Consider the following 20,219-nt stretch of genomic DNA (forward strand, 5'->3'; position numbering starts at 1 on the left):
TGTCCTTGTAGATTTGGTCTGGTATAATCACACCTACTTCAATTATACTGATTCTGATTATAACTTTAATTACTCTCTCCCGTTTTATTGAAGTGCTAGTTTATATGTTGATATCCAAAGATTTAGTAACCCTTAGATATTTTACGAATGTAAATTAAGGATAAATGCATCATCATTATTTAGATATCTACTTTTCCATGTTGGCACGGATCAGACAAGATATGTTGAGGTATAATTTTCTACAGTTGTATGCTCTTCCTGATGCCAACCCTCACCTGTTTCCAAGCAAGGTAATATTTTCCCTTGTCTGGATATATTTCATAGAAGACTGCAAACATTTATGTCATGGTGAAGATTGTTTTAAAGTTAAGAATGCAATGTCAAGTCAAGGACACAAACACACAAAGTAATATTTTTAAACTTGTCTGGACATGTTTCCATGGAAACTACAAACATCACTTTTATGATGGTGAAATATTTACAATTAGTATGTAATGTCAAGTCACACATACTTTCTCTCTCACTCTCACACACACATACATGTACACACACACACACACACACACACACACACACACACACACTAGACTTTTTCTGTTTTCAGTTTCAGTCTACCAAATTCACTCACAAGGCTTTGGTTGGCTTGGGGCTAGAGTAAAAGACACTTGCTCACATGGTTGTGAAAGTGAAATTTTTAACCATTCTGCCTTGCCTATGCCTATGAGGAACAAGGAACATAATTTATGTTACAAGTCAGTGTTGATTATGGATTTCAGTTATAACAGATCAGCTCATGAAGAACTACAGTAAATGGTGAGACATATGTGCAGGCAGTGCAGCATGGTAAAACAGACATAAAATGATGTTGACGATAATCTCTGGCTAAAGAGATATTCAGATACTGATAACTATTTTGTAAAAAAATGTTTTTAAATTTTTAAAAGTTATCTTGCCTTCTTTGTGAAAAAAGTTTATGAATTGGTTGTAGAAGCAATGGGGCTGTGGTAATTTTCTTTTGATAAATAGATTTTCTTAACCCATTAGCATTTAAACTGTCATATCTGGCCAAAATATCCTAACTTTCTGTGTTCAAACTGATCAAATCCTTCTTTTCACATCTACCCTCGAAAGTCATTCTAAAAATAAAGAATCACATCATTGAAATCTCAAAGCCACAAGATAATGTGTGATTAATTCAAATGAATGTGAATAAATAAGCATTACATTTGACACCTAACAAGTTAAATATTCTTAGTTTCATGACAATTACATTGAAGTAATTATATTATTCCTGGATTATGTTGTGGTTATTTACAATTTTGTCCCTTGTTTTTCATATATTGCTTATTCAACAGTGTTTTTCTGTTGCTCTTACAGTGTATCCTCTATTATGTAAACATTTTCCCAAATGAACATGAAACGTCAGCTTTATGCAGGAATTAAAATGAGAGGAATTTGTGATGTTCTTACTGGAACTTGGTGTGAACACAGTTGATGATGGATGGAACCATAGCACTTACAGTGTTTATGTGTACTTATGGCAGTATTAGTAGTGTACATGCATTCACAATGTATCGATTTTGATATAAAAACTATTTTTCTATATAATGAAAATATATATGTAGGATTTTATTTGTGCATGCAAGCTACACACAAATTAACTTTTAAAATAATCTACTCAACTTCCTGATTAAAATATGGTTTTCTCCTTTTCTGTCTATTATATATACTTTTTGTAAGTTCATCAACACATGCTTTTAATATTAGAAACATGTGTAAGGATTTGCGTACTTTATAATAATGAAAAGGTCAACTCTTTAGCATTTAAACCGGCCATACCCAGTCAAAATATTCTCTCTGTTTTATGTTCAAACTGTTGATATCTGGTCTCTAACAGCTACCCTACAATGTCTTTGAAATCTGAAAGTTACATGATGATGCAAGATTAATTCAAAATAATGTGAATAAATAGGCATTAAATTTGACAGAGTATTCTGAATGCTAAAGGGTTAAAGAGGATAATTATCATGAGATGATGTCTGGTGCAACTTTCTATGATTTTAACATCTGTATTAGTTGTTCTCAGTTTAAGGATGAAGAGCACTGAAAACTACATATCACAGTAGTCAAGCAGTGACATTCCTGATACTTACGTATAAAAATTAAGATTTTTGTTTTCTCTTTGTAATATCAGTGACAAGGCTTGAAATGATCAGAAATTGATGGTGGTTTTATGTTCTTCCAGTCGTTCTTATTCGGTTTCATGGAATCGCCAGTCATTTATTTTTGTTAATTTCACACTGATTATAAGGTGGAGTATTGTTAATGTGTCATGACATGGAAGATTAGAATTTAGTCTATGATTTAGGTTAATTTCCCTGTTGCCTCTGTTACTATTATGTTTGGTAAAGTTTAAATCTCGAATCTCCATATACCTCTCTTCTTCATTAACCTTTTGATGATTCCTTCTGTTTAGAAAAGATCTAGCAGTTGCTTCAATTAATTACTTTGTGTGATTTTTACTATCTACATCAAAAAAACTTTCATTACACACACACACACACACACACACATAGTGAAATCTGTTTTGTATATATATATTTATGTATGTATATATATATATATATATATATATATATATATATATATATATATATATATATATATATTATTTAAAACAGTTAGAGGGCTGCATGGAGCTGAATCAAACAGAAACCTATCTCTTTCTTGCTTAGATTACTGCAAGGGTTTCTGTTAGAAGTCCATGAATCTGACTCAAACTGTTTTAAATAATACATGTAATTCCTAAATGTGTTGAGTGCCTTTTTCCTTCGTTTATTCACTCACACTTATGTGTGTGTGTGGAAATCTGTTTAGATGAGTGGTTAGTGAAAGCTGTACAAGCCATGTACAGTGATGCTGTTGGTAAGGTGAGGGTTGGCAACAAGTACAGTGAAGAATTCTGGGTCCTCCAAGGATCAGTCCTCAGTTCCCTCTTGTTCATCATAGTCCTCCAGGCAATAGTAGAGGAATTCAAGACAGGATACCCCTGGGAGCTTCTCTATGCTGATGACCTTGCTCTAATAGCTGAGTCACTATCAGAACTAGAGACGTTTCAGGTGTGGAAGCAAAGACTAGAATCGAAGGGCCTTAGAGTCAATCTATCAAAAACCAAAGTCTTAATAAATAGGAAGGCAGACAAATCCCTTCAGGTAGATGGCCCTGCTCGATCTGTAGAAAAGGCATAGGTAGAAATTCCATAAGCTATGGACACATAAGATGTGCAGCAATATCAAAAGAAGGCTAACTGGGAAGATAGTTTTTGTGTGTGACAAATGCTCAGGGGTGGTAAACACTGAAAATGTGCAGAAAACAGCTTCTGTTACATTCCAGGAGGAAAAACTACAAGTAGTTGATAATTTCTGTTACCTAGGTGACCAAGTCAGTAGCAGGGTGGTTGCTCCAAGAGTGTAGCTTCTAGAATAAGAATAGCCTGGGCAAAGTTCAGAGAGCTCCTACCTCTGCTGGTGACAAACGGCCTCTTGCTCAGAGTAAAAGGTAGAATGTGTGATGTATGTGTGCAAACAGCCATGCTACATGGCAGTGAAATATGGGCTGTGACTGCTGAGGACATGTGTAAGCTTTCAACGAATGAAGTTAGTATTCTCCGCTGGATGTGTAATGTCAGTGTGCATACACGACAGATTGTAAGCACTCTGAGTGAAGAGTTGGACATAAGAAGCATCAGATGTGGTGTGCAAGAGAGATGACTGCATTGGTGTGGTCATGTGTTGCGTATGGATGTGAAAAAGTGTCACATCCTAACAGTAGAGGGAACCTGTGGAAGAGGTAGTCCCAGGAAAACCTGGGATAAGGTGTTGAAGCACGACCTTTTAACGTTGGGCCTCACCGAGGTGATGACTAGTGACTGAGACCTTTGGAGATATGCTGTGCTTAAGACCTAGCAATCCAAGTGATACTGTAACTATGGCCTATGCCAGTGCAGCATAACCAGCCTATTTAAGAGTACCCTTCAATCATTGGGCAATAAAGTGCGCTTGTGAAGACTTGTTGAGGCAAGTGAAGTCGTTGTCATGGCTAGTGACGGTACTGTCTGATTGGCACTTGTGCTGGTAGTATGTAAAAAGCACCATTCGAGTGTGGTTAATGCCAGTGTCGCCTGACTGGTCCCATGCTGGTGACATGTAAAATGCACCATTTGAGAGTGATCGTTGCCAGTGCTGCTTGACTGGCTCTTGTGCTGGTGGCATGTATAAAGCGCTATTCAAGCGTGGTCGATGCTAGTGCCGGCTGACTGGTTCCGTGCCGGTGGCACATAGAAAGCACCATTTGAGTGTGGTTGTTGCCAGTGCCACCTAAGTGGCTCCCGTGCTGGTGACATGTAAAAAGCTCCATTCAAGTGTGGCCGATACCAGTACTGCCTGACTGGCCCTCATGCCTGTGGCACGTAAAAAGCACCCACTACACTTTCGGAGTGGTTGGCATTAGGAAGGGCACCCAGCTGTAGAAACATTGCCAGATCAGATTGGAGCCTGGTGCAGCCTTCTTGTTCACCAGCCCTCAGTAAAACTGTCCAACCCATGCCAGCATGGAAAGCAGGCGTTAAACGATGATGATATATATATATATAAATCATCAGCATTTTAACATCCACTTTTCCATATTTGTATGAGTTAGATGGTGTTTGTTGAGGCAGATTTTTTACAGCTGGATGCTGTTCTTGTTGCCAACCCTTGTCTGATCCCAAGCAATGTAATATTTCCCTATTGCCAGGCATGTTTTTGCTGAATTTTGGAAATGAATGACACTACCAGTATGACTGATACTTATTTACAAATATCAGGCTATATAAAGACAAGGAGGCACAGTCTCTCTATTTCTCTCTCTCTCTCTCTCTTTCTCTCTCTCTCTCTCACACACACACACATAATGAGCTTCTTTCTCTCTATAAATATTTCATGTTAAACTGTTAATCCCTACACATATTTTCTCTCAGTTTTTTGTTCTTTCACTGTATTTTTTTTCCCCCTCCTCAATCCTTTCTGTCAAAGAGCATAGGCTCGATACATCAAAGACTTTTCCGTTCTTCCTGAGCGTCAAGCTAATACACCTGCTTAAATGTTCCCTCACCTGTCTTCATCTTTTGTTTTCTGTAAATTTGAACTAGTAATATTTATTCATGTATCCTACCATTATATAGCCGTATATATATATATATATATATATATATACACACACACACACACACACACACACACAACACTAAGGAATTGAATGAATTAGGTATTTGAATAATAAGCACCAGGTTGGATGGTCTCCTTGTTTAAGTTGATGAACTGAAGACAAGGTGTCTTCAGTTCATCTTTGGTGTTACAAGGGGTTTTATTGGTCTCTTGCCCTACACATAACCAAGGGGTGTTGCAGTCTGGGGCGTCAGGTGGCTAGATGTTAGGGGTGATGTGGTCACAGAAATTGTCTGACAGTTATGACTAGGTTCTCCTGCTTGTGTGGCTTGGTGCGGAGTCCTGTTTCCAGACATAGGGTCTTCCAACAGGGCAGCACTTCTCCTCCAGGCACTTGATGTAGGCCTCCATGTTGAGTCTGCAGTTATATGGGAAGATGAGTGATCACTCCAAGCACCATTATGTTGACTGAATGTTTTGGGGACACGGCAAGCCAGTGGTTGTTCTGTGTGTTCACCATCTGATCTTGGCAGAAATTTTTCTCATCTGAGAAAAACCAAAGCATGTTCGGTTGGAGGGGATGCTTGAGTTTGTTCAAAAGCTTTGTAGCGCAGTTTTGCCTCTTGTCCTTGATGGCTTGATATTAAAATTGACCCTTTCTCATCTTGTATGAGGAATATCGAATGTCTTCATGCACTACCTGCTTGATAAGAAACTCAGGCACTCCCATGTCCCTGATTGACTTGGAGGGATCATTGTCAATCTTCAATGAGAGTGAGTTTTCTGAGCTGCCGTATATTCGTAATCACCATTAGACTCCTCCAACTCTTTCTGAATCCTCTGCACTGTCCTCAGATTGACACCCAAACACTCTGAAATATTTGTATTGGAGCTTCAAGTGCGAATACCAAGCAGTACAGCATGTCGTTTCCAAATTTCTGGCAGAGTGAATTGCATCATGGTGCTGTTTTTTCTAACAGACAGTGCCTAACTGCCCCTACTATACTGTGTAGTTGACAAAATAAAAAACAAACGATGCTCATGCGCGAAATTAAAAATATAAAACGGTAACAATTTATCCTTTGCACCCTCATCATCATCATCATCGTTTAACGTCCGCTTTCCATGCTAGCATGGGTTGGACGATTTGACTGAGGACTGGTGAAACCGGATGGAAACACCAGGCTCCAATCTAATTTGGCAGAGTTTCTACAGCTGGATGCCCTTCCTAACGCCAACCACTCAGAGAGTGTAGTGGGTGCTTTTACGTGTCACCCGCACAAAGGCCAGTCAGGCGGTACTGGCAATGGCCACGCTCGAAATGGTGTCTTTTATGTGCCACCCACACAAAAGCCAGTCCAGGGGCACTGGCAACGATCTCGCTCGAAAACCCTACGAAGGCCAGTCAGGCGGCACTGGCAACGGTCATATATATATATATATATATATATATATATATATATATATATATATATATATATACATACAGGGGTTGGACAAAATAATGGGAACACATAGCATCATAATGTTGCAAAGCGTTTAAAGTGGAGTAAAAAACCTATAGAATTGGTCCCTAGAGCAGTGGAAGAATATTATTTTCATGGATGAATCATCCTTTACCTTATTTCCGACCACCAGCTGAGTATACTTGTGTAGACAGCCGAAAGAAGCATTTGACTCAGACTGTCTTCTTCCAACTGTTAAACATGGAGGAGGATCTTTGATGATCTGGGGGGCTATATCTTGGAAATCCGCTGGCCCAACGGTTTCCCTTCATGGAAGAATTAATAGTCAAGACTATTTAAGTATTTTTTCTGATCAAATTCATCCAATTGTTGCGGAACTGTTACTAGAGGGAAACGCAATCTTTCAGGATGATAATGCACCAATTCACACAACTAAAGTTGTTACTGAATGGCACAAGGAACATTCTAGTGAATTTGAACATCTTATCTGGCCACCACTGTCCCTAGATCTCAATATTATTGAACATTTATGGTGCATTTTAGAAAAACAAGTAAGGAGGCAATATCCTCCACCATCACCACTAAAGAACTGGAGACTATTTTTGCTGAAGAATGGGCAAAAAATTCCTTTAGAAACAATTCAAACTTCGTACAAGTCCCTACCTCATAGAATTCAAGCTGTAATTACTACCAAAGGTGGTCCTACTCCATATTAAAATAAATTTGTTTGAAATTTTAAGGTATTTCCATTATTTTGTCCAAACCCTGTATCCGAATATATATATATATATATATGTATATATATATATATATATATATATATATATATATATATATATATATATATATATATATATATATGTATTGTCATCATCATCATTATTATCCTCTAACATCCATTTTCCATGCATATATTTTTCTGTATACGACTCACACATACACATATATGTATACTTAGGCCAGATTGGTTTGTTTATTGAGTTGAGGTATATGTACTCTGATATATGTATTGGATATGTTTTGAGCCTTTCACTGAGATTGTATCTTGTGGAAAGTCATTTAATTTCCCGTGCCATTTGGCATTTCACAAATTAATACTTAAAGTAGTTCCTAGAAAAGCTATCCAATTGTAAGCCTACTCTCAAACACTGTGTTAGCATAAAATCCTTTACCAAGTGATATATGTACTAGCTGATATTAGTTGACAAAGCTGAGATTCATCCTTTATAAATAATAATGAAGTAAAATATCAGTAAGATTATTTACAATTTAGAATAACAGTATGCTTTGAGATTTCCAAATGTGGTAAGGTTACACCAATTCAAGCAGGTAACTTCTGTCTTCTGGTTGAAAAAAAAAAATTCTTTTTCATTTATGCTCTTCCTGTAAGACAGTACTGCACTCTTAACTTCCTGTAAGACAGTGGTGCATCAATCAACCAGTCCTGAATTGCATGATTACTGTATTGTAACAAAATCATTAGAGGACTAGAAGCAAAGGGCTAATCATCATCATCATCGTTTAACGTCCGCCTTCCATGCTAGCATGGGTTGGATGATTTGACTGAGGACTGGTGAAACCGGATGGCAACACCAGGCTCCAATCTGATTTGGCAGAGTTTCTACAGCTGGATGCCCTTCCTAACACCAACCACTCAGAGAACTTTTACGTGTCACCCGCACGAAGACCAGTCAGGCGGTACTGGCAATGGCCACGCTCAAAATGGTGTATCTTATGTGCTACCCGCACAAGAGCCAGTAATCCCACTTGATACTGATTTAATTGTTGCCTAGAAGTAAGGAGCAACATGTCAATGGACAGGACTCTAAATTCTAGATGAACTGCTCTCATTGACTACTACACTATGTGTTGAATTTATTTTTATAATTAAATGTATCTGTATACAGTCATGTTTTGAAATTTTTTAGGTTTTATTTAATCTGAATTTGAACAAATGTTATATACTGAGAGAAATAAAACTACACATGAATCCAAACTAGCACACCAAAGCTAAAATAACTAAACTGATTTTGAAAAACAAGTGCAAGCAAAACTCCACAAACTCATAAAAAAACCCAGTTGAATTGCTTAGTTATATGGGTGTATGAGGTCATTAGGTACAAGTCATTATTGCTTGTTGTCAGCTGTTGTTGATTTGGTAATGTTGATTGTTTGTGGGCTGGTAAGCAAGCATTGATCTTCTTTGTGTAGTCTCGCTTTTTTACTCTTAGTCTTATCACTCTGTAGTTTTTGTTTTATCACTGTATTCCCCTCTCCCCCTGCCAGGTCACTAAATTGTTTTCTCTCTCTTAGCGAGAAACACTATGTGTATACACGCGAATACATATGTGTGCATGCACACACTCACACACAAATATAGTGTGAAAGAGAGAGACCTATGTAAAATTCTTCTTATTCATAACTGAGAAAATTATGTTATATAGTGCAGAACAAATTTGTTGTTGTGTGTGTGTGCGCGCGCACGCCTTTGATATGAATCTTTTTAAATCTTGTGTGTGTGTATATAAACACAAAATGGAGATCATCGTGTCAAAATGGTGTAAGAGACCTTGTTTCAACCAGCATTAACTGGCTAAAGGGAGCAAGGCAAAAGAGGCTGCAAATACATTGCCTGCACTGACCTGTAATCCCCATGCTGCAACATCTGTGGGCTTCTTAGAGTAGATTCTTGGCAGGACTCAAACGTCACATTTGACATAAGCGTTATGACTAACAAAGAAAGTGTATGTTGTCCAGATCCTTATACATTGAAACCAACTGGAGAGTCCATCACATATACGTGTATGTGCATTCATGTGTGTGTGTGTGTGTGTAATGTTTTTTCTGCACACCCATTATTTAATGATGCTCTCACCAGCAATAGAGAGAAGTTTTTTTTTTTTTTATTTAATGTGTTGATACAATAAAGAACAAAATCCTTTTTGTGAATTCTAAGGCCCAGACAAAAGGCTTTATCTGCAAGAGTAAATTAGTTGAAACATTTTATCATTGCAATGAATTGTTTTCTTGAAAATCTGATTACACAGAAACCAATGAATAGTCTTTGAATTTTAATATTATAAAGATGGACACAAGCATTGACTTTGCAACTATGGGATTTCAAGTTTAATCCCACTTTGGGCAAATGTCTTCTACTATAATCCCTAATAGGGTGATGAATACTGTCTTTCCTCCTCTAAGTAAAAAAAAAACAAAAAAAAAACAACTTTTTTTGAATAGAAATTAAAAGGTTGTGTGGGTTTATAACTACATACAGCTGTAAAGAAGCAAGAGCACTGTTATACATAAAGCATGGTAGGCATACACAGTGCTTTTTATGTTATTTACATACATATGTGCATGTGCACACACACGTGTGTAGACATAGCTGCATTATTAAAAGTTTGTTTCCAATGACACGATTTTGGGTTCAGTTTCAATGAATGGAATCTTGAGCAAGTGTCTTTTCCTATAATCCTGGGTTGACCAAATCCTTGTGAGGGAAGTTAGCAGATGGGAACTGAAAAATGTCCATTTTGTGTGTGTGTCCGTCCTTGTTACATAATTGTTGTAAACAAGTGTCACTGTCATACAAATGGTGTCATTTGTTTCCGGTCTTCTGTGGTAACATAATCTGGTAAAGTAGAAATATCTTGCTTGGAAATAAGTGAAGGTTGCTGACAGGAAGGGTATCCAGCTGTAAAAAAACCTGCCTGAATGAATTCCACCTGACACATGCAACATAGAAAAGCAGATGCTAAAATGACTGATGATGATGGCACACACGCATATATGTATTCATTATTACTATTGGGTTGGCAAGAAAGTAATTTTGGTTTTTTAGTTTTAAATGTCATTTTTTTTTCTTCATACAAAAAATGAACTTTAATCAATTATATATTTTCCATTTTGTTTGATGATCTTTTGCCATCTTTCTGGCAACTTCATGATTCTGCACTCATAGAACTTCTACTTCTTATCAGCCAAAAACTGAAGTGTGATTTCAGGTCATCATCATTTTTAAAAGTTTTACCATTCAAAGAATTTTGAAAACTTTGAAATAAATGTACATATTTCAGTTTGGAGTTTATTTCACAACCATTGGAGCATGTTTCGTGAGTAGGAACCAGAAAGAGAAGTATGAACATGCAAATGCTCATGTGCACACTGAATTCATAAAATGTAAGAGAAGAGTAAAATTGCATTGCGCATCTCAAAATAAAATGGGAGAGGAAAATAAAAACGCAAAATAAAACAAAAGAGAGGAATAAAACAAGTTATATGATGTTCTGCATGTCAACATCTGACACCACTGTCATGTAGCTTTGCTGTAGTTTTCTTGCTTTTTAAATGGCTGAATTCCATTTTTGACACAGCAACTGGTATTTTACATCTGATTTTAAATTGTTAAACATAAATGTAGATCTGGACACAGGTGCATGTGCATACAGACACACACATGTGCATACAGACACGCACATGTGAGTGAGTGCATGTGTGTGATGAGCTTCTGTATATTTCCTTCTACCAAACTAGAATCTCCTCAGCAAAGCAGTCTTACCAGTAATGCTAGAGATATATTAAATTTTAGTAAATAAATACAGGGTGGTTTAATAGCTTGAAATAGTGACAGGAAAAATACCCAGCGTTGCATGCTTTTTGAAAACATAAATAGTAAAGTTGATGCTAATACATCTAATGTAGTGAGCTAAAATTGATGTCTATATCGCAGACTCACTCACTGCATTCTGTTTTTAATTAATTAAAATATTGGAGTTTTCTCTTTTTCTTTTCATGGCCAAAATAAATTGTAAAATCAATGATTTGTTTTTCTTGTCTCTAAAGTGTAATCTTAATCAATTACTATTTCTTTGCTCATTACATTATGTTAGCACGAACTTTACCATTTATTTTTTAATGCAACATGTCTGGATATTTCCCTCCCTCATTCTGTTAATTCTTATAACAGATCTTAAGTAAAAATATTGATATATGTTACTGAAACACTGTCAGCCCTTCCTCTGAATACCTATCAGACCTTCCCTAAGTTACATATATCATACATTACCTGTTACCTCACCCTCCTCTCAGATGAAATTTAATAGAAAGTATGAGAGGGTTGTTTTCATAGACAAAACTATTGGCTGCTCTTCCTGCTGCATTGCTGTCTAACTTTATTTTCCCTCATGTAAGCGATACTAGTCTGTATTCTGCAAAGGAGCTTGTTCGTGATTGTTTGATCTGCTGGAAATAACAACCAATCTCTGAATTTTGAGTCAGACCCTATCATTTAAAAATAAAAAAGTTTATAGAACTGTCTACTTCCTGATATACAAAAAGACTGTATGGTCACTACTGTAACACCTTTCACCATTGGTCTATTCAGAAGCCAATGAAATAACACTTCTGTATGGTCACTTAAGCTAATAGAAATAGCAGTAAAATTTTTCTTAAATTACCTTATTAAATTATGACATTGGACAATATAGTCCTGTGTTCATAATAATGAAGTAATATATTTAAGAATTACATAATCATTTAGAGCATGTTATTTCTCCTAGTATATATACCAATTACTCTTGTTCATTCACTCATATTTGATTTTGGTGACTTTTGAACATAATTGCTGTTGATGTATGGCAACTCTTTCTCCCCCCCTCTCTCTTTCTCACCTCTCTCTCTTTCTCGCCTCTCTCTCTTTCTCGCCTCTCTCTCTTTCTCGCCTCTCTCTCTTTCTCGCCTCTCTCTCTCTCCCTTTCTCCCGTCACTCTTTCTCCCTCTCTCTCTCTTTCTGTCCGCTCTCTCTTTCTCTCAAGGATTAAAAAAAATATTTTGCTCCCTTTCATTTTTTTCCTTCTTTCATATGACCTGTGAATATTTTTTTTTCTCTCTGACTGCCCTCTTAATCTCTGCTTCTTATGCTACTTGACTTTGAGTAGCTTTCCCCCCCCCCCTTTGTATCCTTTTTCTCTATCCTCTGACATCTTTCTTACCTTCTTTTAATTGTTTTTCTCCCCCTCATTCTCTTTGTCTCATCTTTCTATTTACCTATGACACTCATCACATCCCTGTTGTTCAGCACTTGTATTGTAAATAGTCTCCAACACTACAGTATATAATTAAGTTATCTTTGTCTCTTTCAGTTTAATTTTTTTATTTGTCTGGTGATTTCTTCAGAAGTCACCTGAAAACATTTTTGACAGTTTCTTTATAACTCAGTTATTAATTTGTATTGGGTGTTCTGCAAAGAAAAAACAGTAATTGGGATTTTATATATTAATTTTTAATATTTTATGCCCTCCCCACCCCACCCACTCACCCATACCAATGTTCTGCTAATTCTGTAATTTGTGTGGACTTTTCTTTAATAAGTTAGAAGAGATGAGAAGTACCTATGACCTTTAACACGTTAGCATTTAAACTGGCCATGTCGGGCCCAAATATTCTACCTGCTTTTGGCTCAAGCTGGCCAGATCTGGCCTCACATACTTATTCTACAATGTCATTTTTTATCTTGTTTCAATCATTTGACTGGCCATATTGGGGATTCTTTTTTTGTTTTTGTTTTTTTTTAAGCCTATTACATATTCTACTGGTCTCTTTTGCCAAACTGCTAATTTATGCGGATGTAAGCACACCAACACCAGATGTCAAGCAGTGGTGGGGGACAGACAACAAACGCACACACAAATATATATAAATGACAGGCTTCTTTCAGTTTCTGCTTACCAAATCCACTTACAAGGGTTCGGTTGTCCCGAGGCAGTAGTAGAAGACACTTGTCCAAGGTGCCATGCAGTGGGACTGAACCTGGAGCCATGGGAAGCAAGCTTCCTATCACACAGCCATTCTGAAAATATACAATTATATAATGGAAATATTGAAACTGCAAAATAATGCCTGATTAATTAAAAATAATGTAAGCATTATATTTGATAGAATAATCTGAATGCTAGAGAGTAAAAGATCTCTCTAAAATGGTGTGGTTGATGATGATGATGCTCAGTCTAAACATGAAGTGCAGAAAAAAGAAGTTTTTAAAAGATGGGTAAAGAAAGAATTCTAAAGGGTTACAGTTCTGGAAAGAAGGATTTGGTAAAATGTTTAGTGCAGGATCTGGGAGGTGAGACACAGTACAAATGGGAAGAGGCAGGGTGGAGATGGGTGGACCTGAGTGAAGAGAGTGTGCTTAGCTAGTCGGTAGCAAGTTCAGGAGAGCAGAAGTGAATGTATTAGTAATAGAAGAGAGATGTGGAGAGTGGAGGGCAGATGCTCATTTTTTAGTACTTGCTATTCAACTAATAGCTTGAGCCCAATGAAATCGGGCCCAGCATTTAACATCATCAATTTATATATGTGTGTGTGTGTGTGTGTGTGTGTGTGTGTGTGTGTGTGTATTCATTCTTCATAGTAATATGGGCTTGCTGGGATTTCAGTAGTTCTCTATACCTGTCAATATATATGAGATCCAGTTTTCTAATACACAGCAGTCTATTACACAGTCAGTCTTTGTCATGTTTTCTAGGTGATGTTACATTCGCAGTCCTACCCTAGCAGCTTTCTTTTTCTGTTTACACTTTGTTGTTCATTTACATTTAATGACACAGTTTTAAGCAAGTCTTTTAGGGGTTTTTTTTTTGTTACTTGTTGCTCTTTCTATTGTCGGTAATGTTTCTTATTTTTTTATTGCCCACAAGGGGCTAAACATAGAGGGGACAAACAAGGACAGACAAAGAGATCAAGTCGATTACATCGACCCCAGTGTGTAACTGGTACTTAATTTATCGACCCCGAAAGGATGAAAAGCAAAGTCGACCTCGGCGGAATTTGAACTCAGAACGTAACGGCAGACGAAATACCGCTAAGCATTTCGTCCAGCATGCTAAGATTTCTGCCAGCTCGCCGCCTTTCGGTAATGTCGGTAATGTTTCTGTGAAGTAATGGTCACTAGGCAAAGCGCATTGCTTTATTTCAGATGTTCAAAATAGTGCTTGAATTCTTCTGTTAAAACGCCATGTATACTTCTGCCGGTTGTCTTTTCTTTATCTCTTTTTCCTTCTCTCTCTCTCTCTCTCTCTCTGTCTACACCCTCATTCTACCTGTCTACCTGTCCTCTCTCATTCTGCTTTTTATTTTTCTCTCTTTCTTTCTTCCTATTGTTTTGTCAAACATGACTCATAGCACATTTTCAATGTTCATTTAAGTTGCGCTTTGTTTCTGGTACTTTTTTTTTTGTTTTCTTAAAAGAACTTTCATTTATTTATATTTTTAATGTTTATTTTCCTTGGGTGAATAATTTAACAGCAAAGGTTTACTAACTGCTCATCTGGCCAATTCATTGTTTTTGTGGGTTTTTTTATTAGTATTATATATATGTGTGTGTGTGTGTGTGTGTGTGTGTGTGTGTGTGTATGTATATATATATATATATTCTTCTACTATTTTTGTCTGGCTTTGAGGACAGATTACTGGGTAATTTACTTACCAGCAACAGCAGGCCACTCACCAGTCAAGAAATTTTTGTTTTTGTCCTTTTCCTCCAGTTTATTCATGTTTGACATTGAAAATTCCTCCTCCACCTACCTTACCCCCAGCTCAACAGTTTGGTAATTAGCACTCCCAGGATCTAATTTTGACTTGAAACGAGGTTGGTCAGAGTACCCCTCTCACTTTCCTGCTGACAGACAATGATTCTAATTACAAACAAATCAACTCCTACCAGATTGCTGACATCAGTTGTCTCTCAGTTGTTGACCATGTCTGCGTAGGTAACATTTCATTTTAAGTCTGTAGAAAACTGGAGAACGCCAGGCTAAATGCCCTTTAGTATTTTGTTATGTCCTTCTTTGTTCAAAGTTCATATGAAGTTGGGTTCAATTTTTCTGCTGTATCATCTTTTTACAGTTATTAAAGTAAGTACTATTTATGTATTTGGAGGTTAATGCTTTTGATTCACTTCTACAAAGACTGGCCCAAAGAATAATATAATTCGAGGCATATAGTTATAAGATTTTGTTCATGATTAAATAATAGGCTAAACGTTGTGGTCAGTGTGATGTTCACAAACAGGCATATTGACAGACAGTGACTGCTATTAAGGCGGGTGAATGATGGAAGGAGGGAAACTAATTCAATGAAATTATTCTTTTTATCTTGTGCACATTCTTCTTTTCTTCTTCGTTTACACATTCCAGTCATTTGACTGTGGCTATACTGGAGCACTGCCTTAAAGGGTTTTAGTAAAAGAAATTGACACCGGGACGTATACTTTGTAAGCTTAGTACTTATTCTATTGGTCTCTTTTGCTGAACCACTAAGTTACAGAGACATAAACACACCACCATCAGTGGTCAAGCAATAGTGGGGGGACAGACACAAAGACACACACACACACACACACACACACACACACACACACACACACACACACAGATAGATAGATAGATATAACTCATACAGGCAAAGCCTATCTCTATATAATGAAGTTGTTTGCTAGGAAAAAACTTTTTATATTTTGTAAGATTTTATCATAAAAATTTGGGAAGCCTCTAAGCAAGTTGAACATGGAAGGAAGAACCACAGTTAAGAAAACTGAAATCTGCAACATCATGAAGTACAGTTGTCTAAAGTAGATGAATGCTCCGAAAACCTTTCTCAAAGAACACATTGTCCTACAATCAAAATGACTTAGGCTTATAGCAGTTGCAGAAAATATAGGGATCAATAACTTTCAATACAGGGAACTGCCTGCTTATCTGAGGGTCAGAATTCAAGACAAAGCTATCACTGCAATATAAAGGACACTATTTTACAAGGTACTGTACACACATAGCCATCACTGCTGAAGAGCTAGAAACCAAGAACCACAATCTAGAAAGAAGGTTACTGCATTCAAATATGAGAATTTTCAAAACCTGCCTGAGACTATCACATGAGCTGTATCAGCTAGAAAAACAGGCTTTCAAATGTCTGGGAAATACCATCAAAGTCCGTCGTGTATTCATGTATGTGTATGTGAATGAGTCTGTGTGTGTGTGAGTGCATGCATGTGCGTCTGTGAATACGATGTGAATGTTTACGTGCACACAAACAGATATATATACACATATATGTAGGTACATACATACACACACACTCACACATAATAACCAGTCATCATCTTTGATCACTAAATCCACAAGTTTTTTTATTCTCTCTGTTTATTTTCTCTTATTCCCTTCTGTTGAAGAGCGTAGGCTTGAAACGTAAAAGACTTTCTCACCTACCCAAGCATCAAACTAATACGCTTGCTTGTTGTTTATGCACCAGTCTTCGTCTTTTGTTTTTTCTGTAAATTTTAACTATATATATATATATATATATATATATATATATATATATATATATATATATATATATATATATATATATATATGCACAATGAGCTTCTTTAAGTTTCTGTCTACTAAATCCACTCACCAAATCCACTGGAAATCCACCATCTACCAAATCCACTAGAAGACATTTGCCGAAGGTGCCTTGCAGTGGGAATGAACCTGGAACCATGTGGTTGGGAAGCAAGCTTCTTACCACACAGCTACTCTTGTGCCTGTAAACATTTTGTGATAAATAGGGACTAGTCATGACTGGGTGAATATTGTGTGTGTACACACATTTGCTGGCAAGAGTTTTGTTGCCATTGGGATCAAATTCTCATGTACCTATTCTCATATACCTATCATCCATCTCCTTTACTCTCATGTTGTTTGTACAACATGGCTGTTGATTGATTTAAACATGTCAATAAATATCAATGTTGAAATTATTTGTTTTTTTTGTGAGTGGGGAGCCAACACTCGATCAGACATTTCTGAGTGGCTAGTGTCTTTGTACCACTAATTGCTTAGAAACAGTTGATGAAATCAAATTCACCTTTGAGTTGAACTCTTAATGACAATGAAATTATTTCGAAAATATGTATTACTGTGAATTTCTGAATATGAGTGAATGATAGTAGGGAAAAGATGTATGCTGCTATAAATTATTCACTGCATATATTTATGGATTCTACATCTGGAAGGTCACAGTAAAAATCTTTATCACTCTTTAAATGAACCACTTTTGCTGATGGTGAAGTTTAGTGGGTATTGCTTTATTTCAGTAACCAGAAGCAGAGTTGTATGATTTTCCTCCCTCGTTTTTAAAAATTACTTTAACTTAATGGGACTGTGCTAATAATCTTTTTGTGCCCTCCTACACTGGGCTGAGTTTATCAAGTTACTGAAATAACTGTGAATTGCAAGTGAATTTAGTTAAACCAAACAATTTAATATTGACTTATTCAGTCAGCTCTGCTAAGGTAAGACATCTGGCATGAAGATAATTCAAACTGGAATGCTTGCTTGGATAGTGGTTTTGCGTATGCAATTAGTATTGTTTCATTTGTGCAGTTGTTTATTGACTTATTTAGTCAGCTCTACTGTAGTAAGACATCTGGCATGAAGATAATTCAAACCAGAATGTTTGCTTGGACAGTGGTTGATCATTTTGCTTGTGCAATTGTTAGTATTATTTCATTTGTGTAGTTGTTAGTAATAATTTATTATAGAAGACATGACAAAGTCAATGAATAAACATCTTTAATTGATAAGTATTCTTGTTTGCATACAAGGTGCATTTCAGAAACTTTCAGACCTTTTCTGCTGTCAAGTAGTTGAGTATCAGGATGCTTGTCACCGAGCACCCTGGGAACAAACTTTGTACAAATTTCGTGTATGTTCAGATCTTCATGAATAATTCTGTATACAGTAGCCACATCCACCTCAAACTATGCTTATTGTCTGCCTAGACACACAAAAATCTTCATCCAGAAAATTCTGAATTTTCTCAACCAACTCTGAGGTTCTGATGTCTCTTTCACACCTCCCATTTTCTCTCGTCTTCCTTCTATTGTCCTTGAACCTCTTGTGTCAAGCAAGAAACAGATGTTCAGCTCATGCAAGTTAATCCATAAGCAGTCTGGAGCATTTCATAAGTTTCTGTAGTGTTTGTGCTCAAAACTTTATTGTAAAGCAAGCTTCAAAATGTTCCAACTGCATTCTGCAAAGTAGCCAGCTGTGACAAGCGATGTTTAGTAGGGTGTGTTCAAAGAGTTGTTACAGCTCTCTACTTCAATCTGGGATAACAAAAGTTGGCAGATCAGCTTATTGGATGTATTGTAATGATATACTAAAATTACAATAATGTAGGACAGGTATAACTGCTTCTCTTAAAAAAGGTCTTAAAACTTCTGGAATGCACCTCAGATTTTTAAGACTTCATATCTTCTGGACTGCAAGAAAAATGTTTTCCCAAAGGAAACATGAAAATTTGGAAGTAGAATGAATGTCAGTGGTTGGACTATTATTGGTATGAAGGGGATGAAATCTCAGGTTCACACTGACTGGCTTCTTTAAGCGGTGGTCTGCCCTTAGCTAGGTCTTGTGCATGTGAACCTTCTCCATCACTCTCTATATGACCTGGGAGGGTCTATACCTTCCCCTGTTGCTGTTAAGTAGATTACTAGAACTTTGGCTACCAGGCAGGTAAGATTTGAACTTAGAATGTAGAAAACCGGAAGATATGCTGTAAAGCATTTCTGCCTACATGTCAACGATTCTGCCACTCTTACACCTGCAAAGCAATATGAAATGAAATGTTTTGCTCAAGAACAAAGTGCCACCTGGTTCAGGATTCGAACCCATGATTTAGCGATTGTGAGTGCGACATCCTGCCCAGATGTTTGTAGTTCTTTAATTCTTTCTTGATTATATAGCTTTATTTTGATGAAACTGAGTATTATATCATTTGTAAAATAGTGGATCATCTCTCTATATCAGGACATTCTAGCATAGTAAATATCACTCTTGGTATTTTATAACTTAATAAACTCTAAATAGTTCTTTAACCCTTTCAATACCAACCTGGTTGAAACCGCCTCTGGCTCTCTAGAACAAATGTCTTGTTTTCACAAGTTTTGAATTAAAATCTTCCACCAAATCTTAGTCACAATTTATGTTCTTAACACCAGCTTAATGATTACTGAGTTATTTTACTAAATTCTTTGTTATATTTAAAATTAATTGGAAAAAAAAAACACAAAGCATCTCAAAATAAATATGGTAACGAAAGGGTTCAATTGCATTTGGTTTTAATGATCCACCCATCCACAATAAATAACTTTCTTCCTACCTTCACAGTTCTCCCATAAATCCCCCCCTTTTTTATATTTTTTTCATTTTCTCTTTGATAACTGGTAATTTTATAATTTTACAGTTCGTTCTTGTGTGCTTCTAACACTTTGAAATTCAATATATATTAAATATGAATTAGAAGAAGCGCTAGTGTTGTAAACATTATTGAACATGCATACTTAGTGTATACGCTTTGCTTGTTCACCAATAGGCTGCGATATGATGTGGTTGAGATGCCTCTCTCAAAGTGCTGGGTGTTAAAACACCTGAAAGTTTTGCCTGTCCATGACTTTCAGGTGTTTTAGCACCCAATATTTTGACAGTCATCTCTACCATAT

At 36.5% G+C, this 20,219-nt stretch overlaps 1 protein-coding gene across 44 annotated transcripts in view; it reads left to right on the forward strand.

Moving 5' to 3' along the window:
* Positions 1-20,219, forward strand: part of LOC106874170 (uncharacterized) — a 312,709-nt gene that overhangs the window by 55,004 nt on the left and 237,486 nt on the right. The window contains exon 1 of one of the 44 annotated variants that reach the window (XM_089338836.1): positions 15,409-15,582. The exons of the other annotated variants lie outside the window; for them this stretch is intronic. The gene's annotated coding sequence lies outside the window, so the exon portion shown is untranslated. Of the gene's footprint in view, positions 1-15,408; positions 15,583-20,219 lie in introns of those variants that run through there. 44 annotated transcript variants of the gene reach the window in all.

The sequence above is a fragment of the Octopus bimaculoides genome, chromosome 21 (genome assembly GCF_046866305.1).
Source record: "Octopus bimaculoides isolate indiv1 chromosome 21, ASM4686630v1, whole genome shotgun sequence".
Lineage (NCBI taxonomy): Eukaryota > Metazoa > Mollusca > Cephalopoda > Octopoda > Octopodidae > Octopus > Octopus bimaculoides.